The sequence below is a fragment of the Mus musculus genome, chromosome 6 (assembly GCF_000001635.26).
Source record: "Mus musculus strain C57BL/6J chromosome 6, GRCm38.p6 C57BL/6J".
Taxonomy (NCBI): domain Eukaryota; kingdom Metazoa; phylum Chordata; class Mammalia; order Rodentia; family Muridae; genus Mus; species Mus musculus.
The window spans coordinates 116,182,511-116,198,171 of record NC_000072.6 but is presented as its reverse complement, the minus strand read 5'-3'; the positions used below and the strand labels follow the sequence as shown (position 1 = coordinate 116,198,171).

The 15,661-nt window shown below is 41.8% G+C and overlaps 1 protein-coding gene and 1 pseudogene across 6 annotated transcripts in view; both read left to right on the top strand.

Annotated features, from left to right (window-relative positions):
* Positions 1 to 103: 103 nt before the first annotated feature.
* On the top strand, positions 104 to 2,805 carry Gm8213 (annotated as a pseudogene).
* A 1,845-nt stretch (positions 2,806 to 4,650) lies between these two features.
* Positions 4,651 to 15,661, top strand: part of Tmcc1 (transmembrane and coiled coil domains 1) — a 174,911-nt gene continuing 163,900 nt past the window's right edge. For 2 of the 6 annotated variants that reach the window (XM_006506309.2, XM_006506308.3), the window contains exon 1: positions 4,651 to 4,914. The gene's annotated coding sequence lies outside the window, so the exon portion shown is untranslated. Of the gene's footprint in view, positions 4,915 to 4,958; positions 5,364 to 15,661 lie in introns of those variants that run through there. The other 4 variants (XM_030255484.1, XM_030255486.1, NM_177412.1 and 1 more) reach the window with 3 other exon arrangements.

Here is a 15,661-nt window from a genome sequence, read left to right as displayed (position 1 = left end):
AAAGTTCCCCAGGTTTCTAGAGTTCACCATCCAGAGATGTTGAAGGGGGAAGTTACATGTTTGCTGGACCCAGAAAGGGGGAAGTTCAGGGATGTTTTGAGAGTACTTCGTGGAAGAAGCTGACCTGCACTGTGGGTCAGCAAAAAGTTCTCTGAAGAAGAGACATTTAAGGTGAGGCCTCAGGTTACCTATTAGAGAGGAAGATGTACCGGGCACATGGGGTGTGCATCTGTAGACTCTGAGGTGGGAGAGGAAAAACTTGCATAATAGTTAGAAATTCAGAATTATAAGCATATGGTAAATTTCTTGACTCTATGGAAATAGTTTTTCACAGGGTTTTTGTAGTGTTTTGCCTTTGAGTGGTTTTGCCTGCGTGTATGTATTGCAACATGTGCATACAGTGCCCTCAGAGGTCAGAAGGTGCCAGATTCCCTGGAACTGAAGTTACAGATGGTTGTGAAGTGCCACATGGGGTTGGGAGTTAAACTCAAATCCTCGGCAAGAGCAACACATGCTCTTAATCCCTAAGCCATTTCTGAAGCACAACCCCACCCCCAATTTTTATTTTTTGATTATTATTATTATTGTGTATGCATACAGCTGACTGCATGTGTAGAGGGAGGTCAGATACAACTTTTAGGAGTTAGTTCTCTTCTTCCAAGATAAATAATAAAATAGTTAATCCTTTCTTTGTAACCACAAACTGCTGCCTGCCAGTAAGAGAAGCTGGCTGCGAAAACTACCTTGCTTGCTCACATTTGTTGATCTATAACAACTTGCTTCTTTACGAATGTACATGGGTCCTTAGGAATAATTTATTTACCTGCACTACATAATGTTATTTCTTCTAAAGGTATAGGGGAACATACTGTTTTATCATAGTCAGTCACTAGAAAGAAAATAGAATGTAATCGCATCATAATTTTATATTGCTTGAAAATTTTGCAAGGATATAAACTATGGTAGAAAAATAAAGTTGTTGGAACTTTGTTCCATCTATCAAATCTGTATATATGTATACGTGTAAAGCTTGTGTTAGTGTGTGTCAGAGCTTGCTCCACCCAGCATGTATGTGTGTATATGTGTATGTATGTACATGAGAAATGTTTGGAGCCTGCTTTTTGGAACTTTGTTCCATCCACCCACCAGGAATGTGTGCGCATGTGTGTGTGTGTGTGTGTGTGTAATGCTTGGAGCCTGCTTGTTGGAGCTTTGCTCCATCTATTCAATGTGTGTGAGTATACATGTCTGTCCATCTATCTGTCTGTAGGTTTGCACGCATGCATGCATGCATGCATGCATATATGTATGAAGTTATTGGAGTCTGCCTTTTGCTTCATCCACTCTGTCTCTGTGTGTGTGTGTGTGTGTGTGTGTGTGTGTGTGTGAATTTTCTCTCCTTTTCTTTTTCACCAGACCCTAAGAGTTAAAAGAGTTCAGAGTCTTTCACTGGCCATAGGTAGTGACAGCCTCAGTGAATGAAGCTTTGTTCCCTCAGAGAAAAGAAGTCAGCTGAGTAGTTTCTCTAATCACTGGCTGTGACAGGCAGCAGCCTCCATCAGTCGCTGTCTGGACCAACCCATGAGCTCCTTTTAGCGCTGTTTTCAGCCCTGACCCCATCACTGATGCCATGCCTCGCTGCCTGCCTCAGTTTACTTTAGGTGTCAAAGCTGGTCTTTGACATATCTTAAAGTCCAGTTCTAAGAAATATAATGCCCTCTTCTGGCCTCTGCAGGCACCAGGCATGCACAGGGTGCACATACATATGTGCAGGCAAACATTCATACATTCGAACAAAATCTTCTTATAAAATTACCCAGAGTAGTGTTCACAGATTTTGCAGTGATTTAGTGAAAGTTCTGACATATGTGAGCAACAACTTAAGTCTTTAGTCTCTCCATGTTTATTTCCTATAGAAAGTATTATTAAATAACATTTGTTAGTCAACTTTGACTATACTTTTTTTTTTTTTTTAGACAAAATCTCACTAGTAAACTAGACTGGCCTTAAATTCCCTAAGATCTGCTTGCCTCTGCTTTCTTAATGCTGAGATTAAAGGCATATGCCACCAACGCAAGCTAACAGTGGTTTCTGAATGGTACTGCGCATGTGAAATGTTTGAGGGTTAGCAGCACTACTTGGCAAGGATTCAGAGGTGTCTTTGTTGAAGTGGGCGTGGCCTTATTGGAGGAAGTCTGTCTGCTACCTGCTTTGCTGATAGGGTACTAAACCTTGGAAACAGTAAGCAAACCTAAATTAAATACTTTCTTTTCTTAGAATTGTTTTGGTCCCTTTTCCCTTTCTGCCACCGCCATGCCATCCGGACTGAGGAAGACCCGGAAACTCCGAGGCCACGTGAGCCACGGCCGCATCCGTAAGCACCGCAAGCACCCAGGCGGCCGCGGGAATGCTGGAGGCAGGCATCACCGCAGGATCAACTTTGACACATATCACCCAGGTTGCTTTGGGAAAGTTGGTATGAGGCATTACCACTTGAAGAGGAACCAGAGCTTCTGCCCAACAGTCAACCTGGATAAACTGTGGACATTGGTCAGCGAGCAGACGCGGGTCAATGCAGCAAAAAACAGGACTGTAGCTGCTCCCATCATTGATGTTGTTCGATCAGGCTACTACAAAGTTCTGGGCAAGGGAAAGCTCCCTAAGCAACCTGTCATCGTGAAGGCCAAATTCTTCAGCAGAAGAGCTGAGGAGAAGATTAAGGGTGTTGGAGATGCCTGTGTTCTGGTGGCTTAAAAGCCACACCGGAGGTTAATTAAATGCTAACATTTTCAAAAAAAAAAAAAAGAATTGTTTTGGTGTCTCTTCATTAAGACATTTAGCTTTTTATTTCTTTTCTTTTGCTTTTAAAAATTAAGTATGGCTAAGGAGAGAAGTATAACAGGTAGGTTACCAGTCTTTAATTTTAGCTACTCAAATGACAGTGTGGATACTGTAGTTTGAATCTGCAAATCCCTAGATGAGTAAAATGTTACCTTTTGTTGGTTAATGGCCATTTTTACATCTTGTGAAATACTTACCAAAGCTTTTTGCCTACTGTTTTATTGGGTTGTTTGTCCTATTATTTCGGGCAGAGGAGGTAACTGTGTAGTTTAGCACTTACTTAGCAGGCCAGTTCAATCCTCAGCCCTGAAAGAAAAGGCCTTACATCTCCTAGACTAGACAAGACTTTCATTGGATATACTCTACTTCTGAGTTCATTTATCATCAGTAATTTGCTTTTTTAATTACTCAAATGTTTATAAACAACATGAATTTTGATAAAATTTAACTTATCAAATAATGTCATGGTTCATGACTTTAAAATAAATCTTTGCCTAACTCAGGGATACAAAGACTTTTCTGTATTTTCTTCTTTCTTTTCAGTCTTATCTTTAGGTTTATCACCCATTTTTTAAAATCAGCTTATTATTATTATTTTTTACAATGGCATACATGCTTAGCCTTCATTTTCTGATCATTTTCCTTGGTGGCTTTATTCATGCTGCCCCTTACATGTGCAAGCTCATCCTCACCACCCTCCAATCTGAGTCAACCCTGCCACCTCCTTCTCCTTCACCTTTCCTTTAATTTATCAAAATGTATATCCATTTTACTCCCAATGTTTTTCTCTATGAGCACACTGCGTCCTTGCTTTCACCATCTTGCCAGTTGCTTCCTGAATGACCTCCCTCACCCAGGCCACTTTTCACATGGCTGCATAATAATTTAAAATCAGACATAATAATCAAGTTCCTAGCCCTGCAACCACGGCTGAAGAAAAGCTCAAAGGCTTCCTGAAACTCTCAGAAGTCCCAAACCTTTTTTATCTACCTCTTTTCACGTGCAGTCTAGGTCCTGACTGCAGCACCCTGACCAGTAGCCCCTTAGCTCCCCTTCTGGCCAGGCCGTGTCCTCACCCCAGTGCACTCTTTGCAACTTAAGGATTGTTAAATTGGACTGTAGCTCCATCATCCCCAACTACATTTCGCCCATTTGGTCTCCATCAGCTTTCAAACTTCACGAGCCAATGGACTCTGTTTATTACCGTTTTCCACTCACAGATCCTCCAATACCGGAAGAAGCTTTGCCATCTTAGTGACGGACGACTGAGTTAGAGACATCCCGATAATTAAAGAGATGAGCTACTAGGGGTTTTGTCATTGACCTAAAGCCAGTCCCTAGTTGGAAGGCCCTGGGAGTCAAGGTAGAGAGAATTGTGCGACTCGGAGGAGTGGGTCCCAGAAATTAGCTTTAGCCTGTTTAGCAGGACAGCTGGCCTGAGTTACTGAGGCTCTGAGGGCACCCGAAAAGCAGAGAAAGGGGCTGAGGATACGTGGGGTCCAGAGGTGGAAGAGCCGAGAAGCTGAAGAGCCCACGGTCCGAGGGGTTGAGAGGCTAAAGAACGACAAGCCGAGGAGTCGAAGAGCCGAGATGCTGAAATGCTTCAGCGTCTGAACTGCAGGAACGGTCAGGAAAAACTCTGGCGGAGGATGCCGCACCACCTGCAGCGCCTCCGCTTACTTGACCTGCGCCCGCGTGGGGGGGTGGGCCTGAGGCGTGGCTACACCTCTGGGTCGGGTCACGCCCCCACGGCGTGCGCGGTCCCGCTCGGCACCGCCTTGCGCATGCGCTGTCGGCGGGAGGCGGAGGTTGTGGGCGGCTGTGGCGACGGGGTGCGCGTTCTCGTTCTAGCTGTCGTTCCCTCGCGCTGGTTCGCGCTCGCGCGCCGGGGCCGTGGCAGCGGCGGCGGAGGCGGCGGCGGCAGCGGCTGAGGCGGCGCGGGGGGCGGGCCGGGAGGGGGGGGTGGTCGGGGTGGGGATGGACCGGGCGCGGCGGCGGCAGCTGCAGGAGCCGGCGCTGGAGACCGAGCCGCGGCGCTGGCGGAGACGCCGGCTGTCCGTCGTCTCTCCACCGGTGAGTAGGACTGGCCCAGGCCGTGGGTGGGGACGGGCGATCTCTTTAGCGCGGCCCGTCGCGGTCGCGGGGCCTCCTCGAGGCCTGGCGCGGATCGGACCTCTGGTCGCTCTGGCGGCGCCGAAGCCCCGGGCCTCCGGCCGGACCCCGCGTCTCCGGGCCTTCTGCCTGTCATTGGGACAACCCCCGCCCCCGCCCCCGCTCGGGCACTCTCCCCCGCTCTCCTTTGGGCAGAGCTGAGCGAGGGGCGTGTGAGGACTCGCGCCCAGGCCCAAGGCCTCCTGGCTAGCCGAGGTCTGAGAGTCCTCCCTCGTCCGGCCCTGCGGTACCCATAAGTTGGCCACCGAAAGTCAGCCCTTGCCACCTGAAACCAGTCTTGCACCTTTTGTTTTGATTTTGAACTCGTGGTTTAACTTGGAGGAGGAAACCCGCTGTCCTGCGAAGAATAGGTGAGATGGGAGTCTAGGTGGTTAGGATGCCCTTTATTAACCCTTTTTGTGGAGAGCAGGGGGCCCGCAGTGAGATGCATTTCGCTACAAAACCTGAGATTTCAGCCTCAGCCAAAGTGTGGACGGTGTTGGTCCAGTGATTCAGTGTCTGTCCCACTCCATCCCTGGACAGCGTTGATGGAGGTTCCCCTACTGGATCTGCTGCTGGGGCTTCTGGAGGTAGCCCACTTGAGCTCTTGGAGAATATCTCTCTGTGCTCTGGTGTCACGTTTTACCTTAGTCTTCATAGATCATAACCAATGTCCAGGCTTAGGTTTTATTGGAAAAAAAAAAAAAACGACTACCATGCACCCCTTCTAAAATGGTTGTTGTCATAGCCTGACATAGTTGTCAAAAGATCCATGTGCACATGCGTCCCTGGAATTCCTAAATTGGCTTTTCTTTTAAGGAAAAAAGAAAAATAGAAAGAAAACAAACACAGTAAAAACCCCAAGATTGAAAAAGCAGGTAACAACTTTAGAATATAGCACAAGTTTGATTTGTTCCTCTCCCTGTCCTGTATCTTAAATTTTAGAAATTAAACTAAACCTTTGTCTTTGAGTGTATAGAATTTGCATAAAGAAATTGTCACAAAGCTTGGAGGAAAACCTTAATAGAAATGGTAAGATATAAAATCCTCCAGGACCTGGGGTCTTACCCCCCAACTTTCATTTACAGATTGAGACTGAAATTGTGAGTGGGTGGTAGTTTTATCAGTGTCTCGTAACAGAGATACTTAGAGGTGGGATTTTAGATCAACAGTACCTTGCCCTCCACCAACAGAATTGGTTGTGTTTTTTGAACTTACACACCCACTCTCTGGCTAGTAGAGAAAGATTAAAAAGCTGCTTCTGGTTTGTGGGTGGTAACCTTTTAATTTCTAAAGAATTCTCATCTGCTTACAGACTAGATAGTTGATGAGCCCCATAGGAAAATTCTAGATATTAAAAATTCATTAGCACATGATCTAGATATCTTGTCATTATGGACGCTTATTAAAGACTTGACGGGATATCAGTACCATGTACTCTGTATAGGAAATGAGATTTCTCAGAGTATTTGCATCTTAAGATAAACAGAAGCACAAACAGTGACAGTGTTATGTCACCTCTCAGTTGTTGAGTCTTTCATGAGCATAAACCTCTTGGAGTTTCAGTGTCTTGGACTAGTTGGTGAACACCAGCAATTTGAACTGTTTGGTTCATCTCTACTGGAATGATAGCCCTTTTCTATAGGAGAAAGCATAAACCCAAGAACATTTATGAACCATTCACTCATTCACCAGATATTTACTGAGCCTTTACTCTGGCCCAGAATTCTTTTTAGATTATAATAAAGGAACAGAACAAGGCTTCTGCCTCAGTGAGCTGCATTCTGGGTGTGGAGCAGAGGCATAGACAACAAATAAGCAGGCATGACCATTTCAGTGACTAGAGGACAGCAGGCAGTAAGCGCTTTGGGTTTGTTGTTTGTTTGTTTGTGAAGAAGAAAGTAAATATTTTAGCTTTGAGGCACACAGCCTCTGTTGTAGCCATGCAGTTATTGTTTCAGTATGTGCAGCAACAGACAGAAAGTAAACTGGCATGTCTATTTTCCAGTTAAACTTAGACCCTGAAGTTTGAATTTTCACATATCATGAAATGCTCGTCCTTTCCTCTTTCAACCATGTAAACATGTAAAACTAATCTTGGTTTACAAGCCACTTAGAAACCTGGGGCAAGCTGAAACTAGATTTCTATAGAAAAAGTTTGCAGGTCCCTAATGAGGATTATGATAAAAACAAACAAACAACAAACAAAACAAAGAAAACACTAGTGTGACAAGTAACTAGGGGCTAGGTGGAGGGTTGCTGAGAGAAGCCTTGCTAGGGAGAACTTGAATTATGGCCTGAAAGATGGAAGAGCTTTTCTGACAGGTGGAAGTGTGAAGAAATGACCATGTTCCTTGCATCGAAGTCCCCATACACCATGCTCTTCTTGCTTTTGTGCCTGTATGTATGTATGTATGTATGTACTCCATGTATAGCATGGCATGTGTGTGGAGGTCAGAGGAGGCTTAGCAGTAAGCACCTTTATTCACTAAGCCATTTCACTGGCCCAACCTTTGGGTCTTTTCATCCTGTTATATTCCACTAGTTTATTGCTGTTCCCCATCAATTGTAAAAAATCTTGTTAAAGAATTTTTTTTGTTTTTGTGTTTTTGAGACAGGGTTTCTCTGTATAGCTCTGGCTGTCCTGGAACTCACTCTGTAGACCAGGCTGGCATCGAACTCAGAAATCTGCCTGCCTCTGCCTCCCGAGTGCTGGGACTAAAGGCATGCACCACCACACCCGGCTGAGATTTTTTTTTTTTTTTGAGTCAGGGTTTCTCTCTGTAGCCCTTGCTATTCTAGAGCTATGTAGACCAAGCTGGCCTTGAAGAGCTCAGAGCTTCTGTCTGTTCACCACCATGCCTAGTTATTATAAAATCTTACAAGTTAAAAAAAAATAATTCTCACGTAGTTGCTTTCTTTAAATGTTCAGAGTGGTTTTCTAGCCTATATATGAACAGCTTTAATGATAAAAAAATTCATGACTTCCAGGTAGTCTATGCTGTTATAAATGTAACTATTACAATATTCGTTCTGTGAGATTGATCTTTTTACCTGGGAGGGAACCTGCAGGTGGTTGTACCTCATTCCAGGCTTAGGCTTCAACATTGGTGTGTGGACAAAAATCACTCACATAGAGTGCAAACTGTACTTGACAACCCTTTAAACTGCTCAGAAAATAGTGTGCATTTTTTGTATATATAATCATTTAGAGTTTTTGGAGACTCCGAGCTTCACTGGAGGAAGAAACAGGAGAAAGGAATTTTTATGCAGATATGCAGGCCTCCAAACCCTTTGCTTTTAAAAATAGTTACCTAATCTCTAGCAGAGTGTGGGAAATGGAGAATTCCGATGGATTGCTAGCTTCATTCAGACTTTAATTCTATTGTTACATTAAGTCTACATCACATTAATAAATGCTTATAGCTTCCTGTGAATATTAAGGTGACTTGTAGGTAAGGACATGCATGGGACAAAAAGTAGCAATATATGTATCCGGTCCTGTGAAAAGTTGAGAAAAACTTGGCCACCTGCTTCCTGTCTTTCCCTCTTGGTATTTCCTGTTATGGCTCTAGGGAACAGCTGTCACTTTCTTTGCCTTGACTATTGGTCACATCTTACAGAAGTCACTTGTGTGTTAAATGGGTGCATGATGATTATTTTTGCCACATGGCTCTTAAAGTATTTGAGCATTGCCATTGTGTTGCCATTCAACTTTTTACATTTTAGGGATGCTTTTTGTTTGTTTTTCTATCAAAGGGAGATGTTTTTACATTTTCTATTTTTTTCATTTCTGTTTGCCTTTTTCTAGTTACTTTACTATATGGATTGTTCTTATATATGTTTCTGTTTATCACTTCTTCACTTTGGTGCCCTGAAGTATATGTTATGATGCAAACTCAAGTTTGATCTTCTTCCTGAAGCCTTCGCTTAAAACTCCTACCACTTTATACTCCTACCACTTTATACTCCTACCACTTTATACTCCTACCACTTTATACTCCTACCACTTTATACTCCTACCACTTTATACTCCTACCACTTTATACTCCTACCACTTTATACTCCTACCACTTTATACTCCTACCACTTTATACTCCTACCACTTCTCAGACTTTTGGCTGTGATCAGGTGCAGACTTTATGTCTCTCCACTGTCACTTCTGTCCTTTAATGCTTTCTTATATTCTGTTTCATGCACTATCACTACTTCACATTGAGACCTTCATGAAAGCAAAGATCATATTTTAGGCATTTTTCTTTTCTTTTGTGGTTCTGGGGATCGCACCCAGAGCCTTGTGCATGCTAGGCAAGCACTCTACTACCAAGTAACATTTATAGCTTTTCTTTTGGTGTATGTGTATGTGTGTGTTTGTGACTGTGTATGTGTTTGTCTCCTTCTGTGTGTACATGTCTGTCTGTCTCTGTGTTTCTGTGTCTCAGATCCACTGAGTAAAATAGCAGGCATATATTCCATCACAAAGTGTTTTTTTTTTTTAATTCTTTAAAATTAAACTTATTTTAAGGGTACTATTGGATTTCCAGAAGTATTATGAAGCTAGAACTGAGAATTCTTGACTCTCTTGTACTGTTTTCTCTTTTATCAGCATCTTGTTTTTGTTTTTTGTTTTTTTGTTTTTTTTTTTTGGTTTTTTTTGAGACAGGGTTTCTCTGTGTAGCCCTGGCTGTCCTAGCACTCACTTTGTAGACCAGGCAGGCCTCGAACTCAGAAATCCGCCTGCCTCTGCCTCCTGAGTGCTGGGATTAAAGGCGTGCACCACCACGCCCGGCCTCAGCATCTTACATTAATGTGCTTTTGTTACATTTAATGAATCAATATTAATAGATTATTATTAAATTCTCTCTTTCCAGCCCTTTTCCTAATGCCCCTTTCCAATCCCTAGATCCCACCAAGGATACCTCATTACACTCAGTAGTTTTTCCATCTCCCCTCTTCTTTTGCTTGGGATAATTTCCCAGTCATTTCTTATACTTTTGAAATGACTGCTCAGATGTTTTTGTAGCATGCCTTTCAATTAGGGTTTGTCTGTTTCTGTCATAGTTAGACAGGTGTGTAATGTGGCTTTGGAAGGAAGATCACAGAGGTTAAACATAATTTTTTAGAAAAACTTGTGTATGTGTATGTGTTTGGGTTTGGGTATGTCCATTTGAGTGCATTTACCTGTGGAGGCCAGAAGTAGGCATCAGATTCTCTGAAGCGAGAGTTACAGGCAGTTGGATGTGAGTCTTCTACTAAGTGCTCTTAACCACGTAGTCATCTTTCCAAACACCTAGAATATTATTCTTACCAGCTGTCAAGACTGTAGCAATTCAGTGTTGATGTTAATCTGTATTACCTGCCTGGGAAAAAGTCAGTATGCCCAGGTCACTTAGGAGTGAAAAGTTCACTTATTTTTGTTTGTCAGACTGTTCAAGCTCCAGGAGCTCTTTTGCTCAGCTTCTTTACATGTCCCACTGTTGTATATATGTGTTTCATTTCTCATTTTCCTACAGTGTGAGATGTCCAAGACTCAGCCTGTAGGTTTTCTAGTCCAGTCCTATAAATCCTAGAAGCCATGGTGTGGTTGTTGGGTGTGCTTATTTGCTCCTGGAAAGTTGTCACTCCCAGACTCTCTCAGATGATGGAGAAAGGAGTTGATGCAGCATGCAAAGTCTTTGACACCATGTTGTCACTAAGTATTTCTATGTATAAAAATACTAGAGCCTGTGACTCTATTAAAGCAAACAGAAGGGCCCAATGTCCCTAACTCTTAACCACATTCTCCTCCTTGTTAACTGAATTTTTATTTTATTTTATTTTATTTTATTTTATTTATTAGTGTATGGGTGTTTCATCTGCATGTCACAGGTGTGCAGTGTCCATGGTGGCCAAAAGAGGGCATTGGATTCACCTGGGACATTATAGATGATTTTCAGCTATGATGTGGGTGCTGGAAATGGAACCTGAGTTTTATATTGATTTGGCAAGTATTGTGAAAAATAATAGAACCAAGAATTGGCTAGGAGGCTGTTGGCTGTCAGCAGTCCTTTCTCCCTAGGTTATAGGCTGGCTGGAATGACACATGAAATTCTAGTCTTGATTTTTCAAAGGGGCTTAGGAAAGTTTTTTGTGTAATTCCTGTTTATTCTCAAGTATCCAGTGTATGTGGCTCCTTTAGTCAGATAAGGAGAGTGGACAGGGGTGGCTAGATCCAACTTGGTATAAGCCTCTATGGAAGACTACTTTTTCTTCATTTATTTATTTAAAGGTACTGTTGAGTACTCTAATATCTGGTGGTTCTGTTCTAGGTTTTTAAGATCTAATGTGTAAAAATTTGTGTCTTATTAGAGTTTATGTTCTAGTGGATATGCAGTAGCAGATTGAGGCCAAAACTCGTTTGTAAACTTTGGCTAGTACTGTCATAATGCAGTGGGTTTCAGAAAGCCCAGGGAGGGTTGTTTTAAGTTCCTTTTACAGACATTGTGGGGAAAACAGGAAGCAATTGAGCAGCTTCCTGACAGACGTGATTGTGCAGGGAGATTAAGATCACCAAAGTTTATTCTCTCCTGTTTAAGATTCTTCTGTGCATTGGCAGTTGATGAGAGTGATCTTGTGGCATTTCAAATCAGCAGCAAGACATTATAGTCAAGACAGTATGCCAGATGATGGTATTTAGACAATAATATTTAAGAATCTCCTTGACAGGTCTTTGTAATGCATAATATAATTCCTAAAGTGGTTTTGTTTAATTTTTTAATACAATTATTTTATATATAGAGATGCCTATTCCCCACAGAAGTCACCTTGGGTCCCCTGAGAAAGCAAGTACTTTTAACTGCTGTGTCATTTCTTCAGCCCCCTGGTTTGAAAAGGGCAGCAGCTCCGCTGGAACTGGAGTAACAGAGTCTTATGAACCACCCTGTGAGTATTAGGAACCAGACCCAAGTCCTCTGCAAAAGCAGCCGATGCTCTTAACCACTGAGCCCTTTGTTTGACTTTTGTTTTGTTTTGAATTTTTTTTAAGACAAGATATCTCATGTCATCCTGGCTGGGCTCAAACTCCCCATATAGTAGAGGATGACTTTGAAATCCTGAACTCCTGCCTCTACTTCCCTAGTATGGGATTACAGGCCTGCCCCACCACACATGGCTTAGTGGTGCTAGGGAAGGAACCCAGAACTTTGTGCATGCAAGAAAGACATGTACTCTCTCATCTGCTCTACATCCCTAGTCCCCAAAATGGTTTTGAGATATAAATTTAAAATGATACTAATAAATTTATATGTGTATGTCTGTGTCTCTGTATGGGTATCCTCAAAGTCCAGAAGACAGTGTCTTATCCAGTCCTCTGGAGCTAGAGTTATGAACAGTTGTGAGCCACCTAATGTGAGTATTGGGGACTAAACTTGGGTCCCTGGGAAAGCAGCAAATGCTCCTAACTGTTGCCTTTCTCCAACCCCCTGGTGTGAATGTTTTCTTAAACTACACTTTCTTTAACTAAGTCTGGAGTAGAGCATGTGCATCTGTCTGGAGGGCAAAAGACAGCCTGCAGGAGTTGGTTCTTTCCTTTTACCATGTGAGTTCTGGGTATTAAACTCAGGTCATTAGGCTTATTGGCAAGTACCTCTACGTGCTAAGCCATCATGCTGCTTATTCTTTTTTTTTTTTTTTACTTCTAACTTTGATTTGAGTAGGTATACCAAAATTTTGAAACCATTCAGAAATGACACCTTCCTGTTTTGTTTTTGTTTTTGTTTTTGTTTTTTCAGGACAGGGTTTTTCTGTGTAATCCTGGCTGTCCTGGAACTCACTCTGTAGACGAGCCTGGCCTTGAACTCAGAAATCCCCCTGCCTCTGTTTCCCAAGTGATAGGATTAAAGGTGAGCACCACCACTGCCTGGCAACACCTTCCTTTAATCTCTGATTCACAACACAATTTTAAACCAGTATTTGTATCTTCCATATATTTTATATACATACACACATCTGTATTATATTTTACCTTTAAAAAAAAAAAACCCTCAGAAGCCCACTTACTCAAACACTTTGACCTTTTGAGGGTTGTTGGGTTTTTGTTGTTGTTTTTCTTTTATTTTGTTTTAATTAAGATAGATTACTACTGACAAATTGTCTTTTTAAACAGCTGTATACTGTATTATGCTGTTCTATTGAATTCCATCAGTAGGAGTGTACCACTTAGGACAAACTCAGTAGTAAACGGCCACAGCAAACTAAATTCAGTTATTGATTGAATCAGTGAAGAATTAGTGATCTCATAAGACAGATGCAAGAAGACAGGTAATTCAGAACTAGTGTAATGTATAAGATTTAGATATTGTATTTTGCCTTTTATTCTTGTCCCAGCTCCATGCTGGCTTTGCAGCAGCCTCATATCACCATATGTTTGTAAAATGTTTGTCTCATCTGTACTTATCATAGCTAATAGCATTTAATGCAGGCAATGGAGGGCAAAATAGTTTTCTGCTTAGAAAGTGATTTCAATATAATTGAAGAGAAAATAATTTCTAGAAGTCTCTCAAACAGTACTCTGTGAACTCCAGTGTTAAAAACTCAAATTCAGGGTTTCTTGAGTTTGGAATGGGCCTTAAGAATTTGTATTTCTATCACATTCCCATTAGATCCTAATGTTATGGACCAGCAACCATGCTTTGAGTTTGAGTTTAAGTCATTCACTACCCTGTATAATATTTCCTACTTTTCCTTGGAGATTGAATTATTGCTCCTGACCCTGACTGTATCTGGAAAATCAACAACCATGAACAAAATATAAGTTCTTACTAATAAGCTAACAAATGGCAATACTTCTGTTACTAGTAATAATGCTTCCATGAATATCCGTGTGCCAAAGAAAAGATAGATGTAGTTAATATTTTTAAAATTTTATTTAATTATATTTTGTGTGTGAGTGTTCTTGTTTGGTTGTATGTCTGTGTACCATTTGCATGCCCAGTGCCTGTGAAGGCCAGAAGAGGCATAGGATCCCCTGGGAATTACAGATGGTTGTGAGACATTATGTGAGTGCCAGAATCAAAACTGGATCCTCTGAAAGAACAAGTGCTCTTAACTACTGAGTCATTGTGTAGTTAAATCTTCTTCTTCCCTCCTTCCCTCCCTCTCTCCCTTCTTTCCTTCCTTCCTTCCTTCCTTCCTAAGTTTTTTTGAGAAAGGGTTTGTTACTTGATTTTACAGTGAAAAACATATGAGATGTAAATTTCTCATCTGCTACTGAGGGTAGGCTCAGATGTTTTGTAGTTCTGGCTGTCCTGGAATTTGCTGTGTAGACCAGGCTGGCCTCGAACTCAGAAATCTGCCTACCTCTGCCTCCCGAGTGCTGGGATTAAAGGCGTGTGCCACCACCGCCCTGCTCATTATTTTCTTAATTGAGGTCTCAGATCTTTTCTCCCACATGCAAATGCAAAGGGTAACTTAGTCTTTCATTTTCTGTCACCTGATTATTGTTTGTTTCTTTTTTCATTATTAGTCACTTGTTCTTTTTTCCTGAGAATTTGTAGAAATCAACCTATTACTAAGGGTGTTGCTTCTGTCTTGGTTTATTTGCTAGTCGGTGACATAGTTTGCTGTTGAGTTTGATTGAGATTATATATACTGTGTGTAAACTCTGCTGTTATAAAGGCCTGTAGATCTAGATCTTAAATGACAGTAAGTATGCTTGCCAAAGATTTGCAGACACTAATCAAACAGGGAGAATTAGTTAAGTGTTTAATATGTAGCATCAAAGAAAGTGTAGCTAATAAAATCAAGATGGAGCCAAGTAGAAAGTATGAAAGCAGTAGGAAGGTGTAACAGAAATGTAAGGGTATTTACACAGACCTTCTGGCTCAGAGTGAATTGGTATGCCATAAAAATGAAATTTACTTGCCAGACATTTAAATTCTGCAGTGTGACTTGACAAAAACATCACTTTTCTGATGGGAATAAGATTCTTTTAAGATAAAAATTACATTTATTTATTGTGTATGTCTGTATGTATGGGGTATGCATGTGCCTCAGTGTACATACATGTGGAGGTTCAGAGGACAATTTGTGAGTTAGATCCTGTCCTCTATCATGTGATTATCAGGTCTTCAGGCTTGAGAATTATTGCTCAAATAGGTCTTTTTTTAATTTTCAAAGCTACAAAACTTAAGGTGAATTGTATGATACTGCTGTGAAAAGGGCAAATGTGATGAACATTTACAGATGCATGGAACTAGATAAAGAGATGGTTTGACCATGGTCCCTGCACAAGACAGAATGGCAAGAGCTCTGGGTAATGTATCCAATGAACGTTTGAGGAATTAGAAAACCTAACTAAATATATTTCAAACAAGAGGGTGTAGTCCTCTCCAGAGAACAGATAGTGGGCAGAAGCTTCTGCAGAGATTGCAGTCATCCCACTGTGGGAAAGAGCTTTCTCCCAGTAATTGTATGTCAATCTACATTTCTGCCTAGCTGATGGGTTGCTGGAATGTTGCCAATATGGTGCTCAGTCCCAGTCCAAGTTCCTCAGGGTGAGAAACAGCAAGATCTGGGATGGATGTTGTGGTTCCCAATCTCCTGTGCTTTATTCCAGACACCACTGGGAACTGTGAGGATTTGAGAATAGTAGTTTCCAGCTTCTTGTGACACAGACACTGCTCTAGGAACA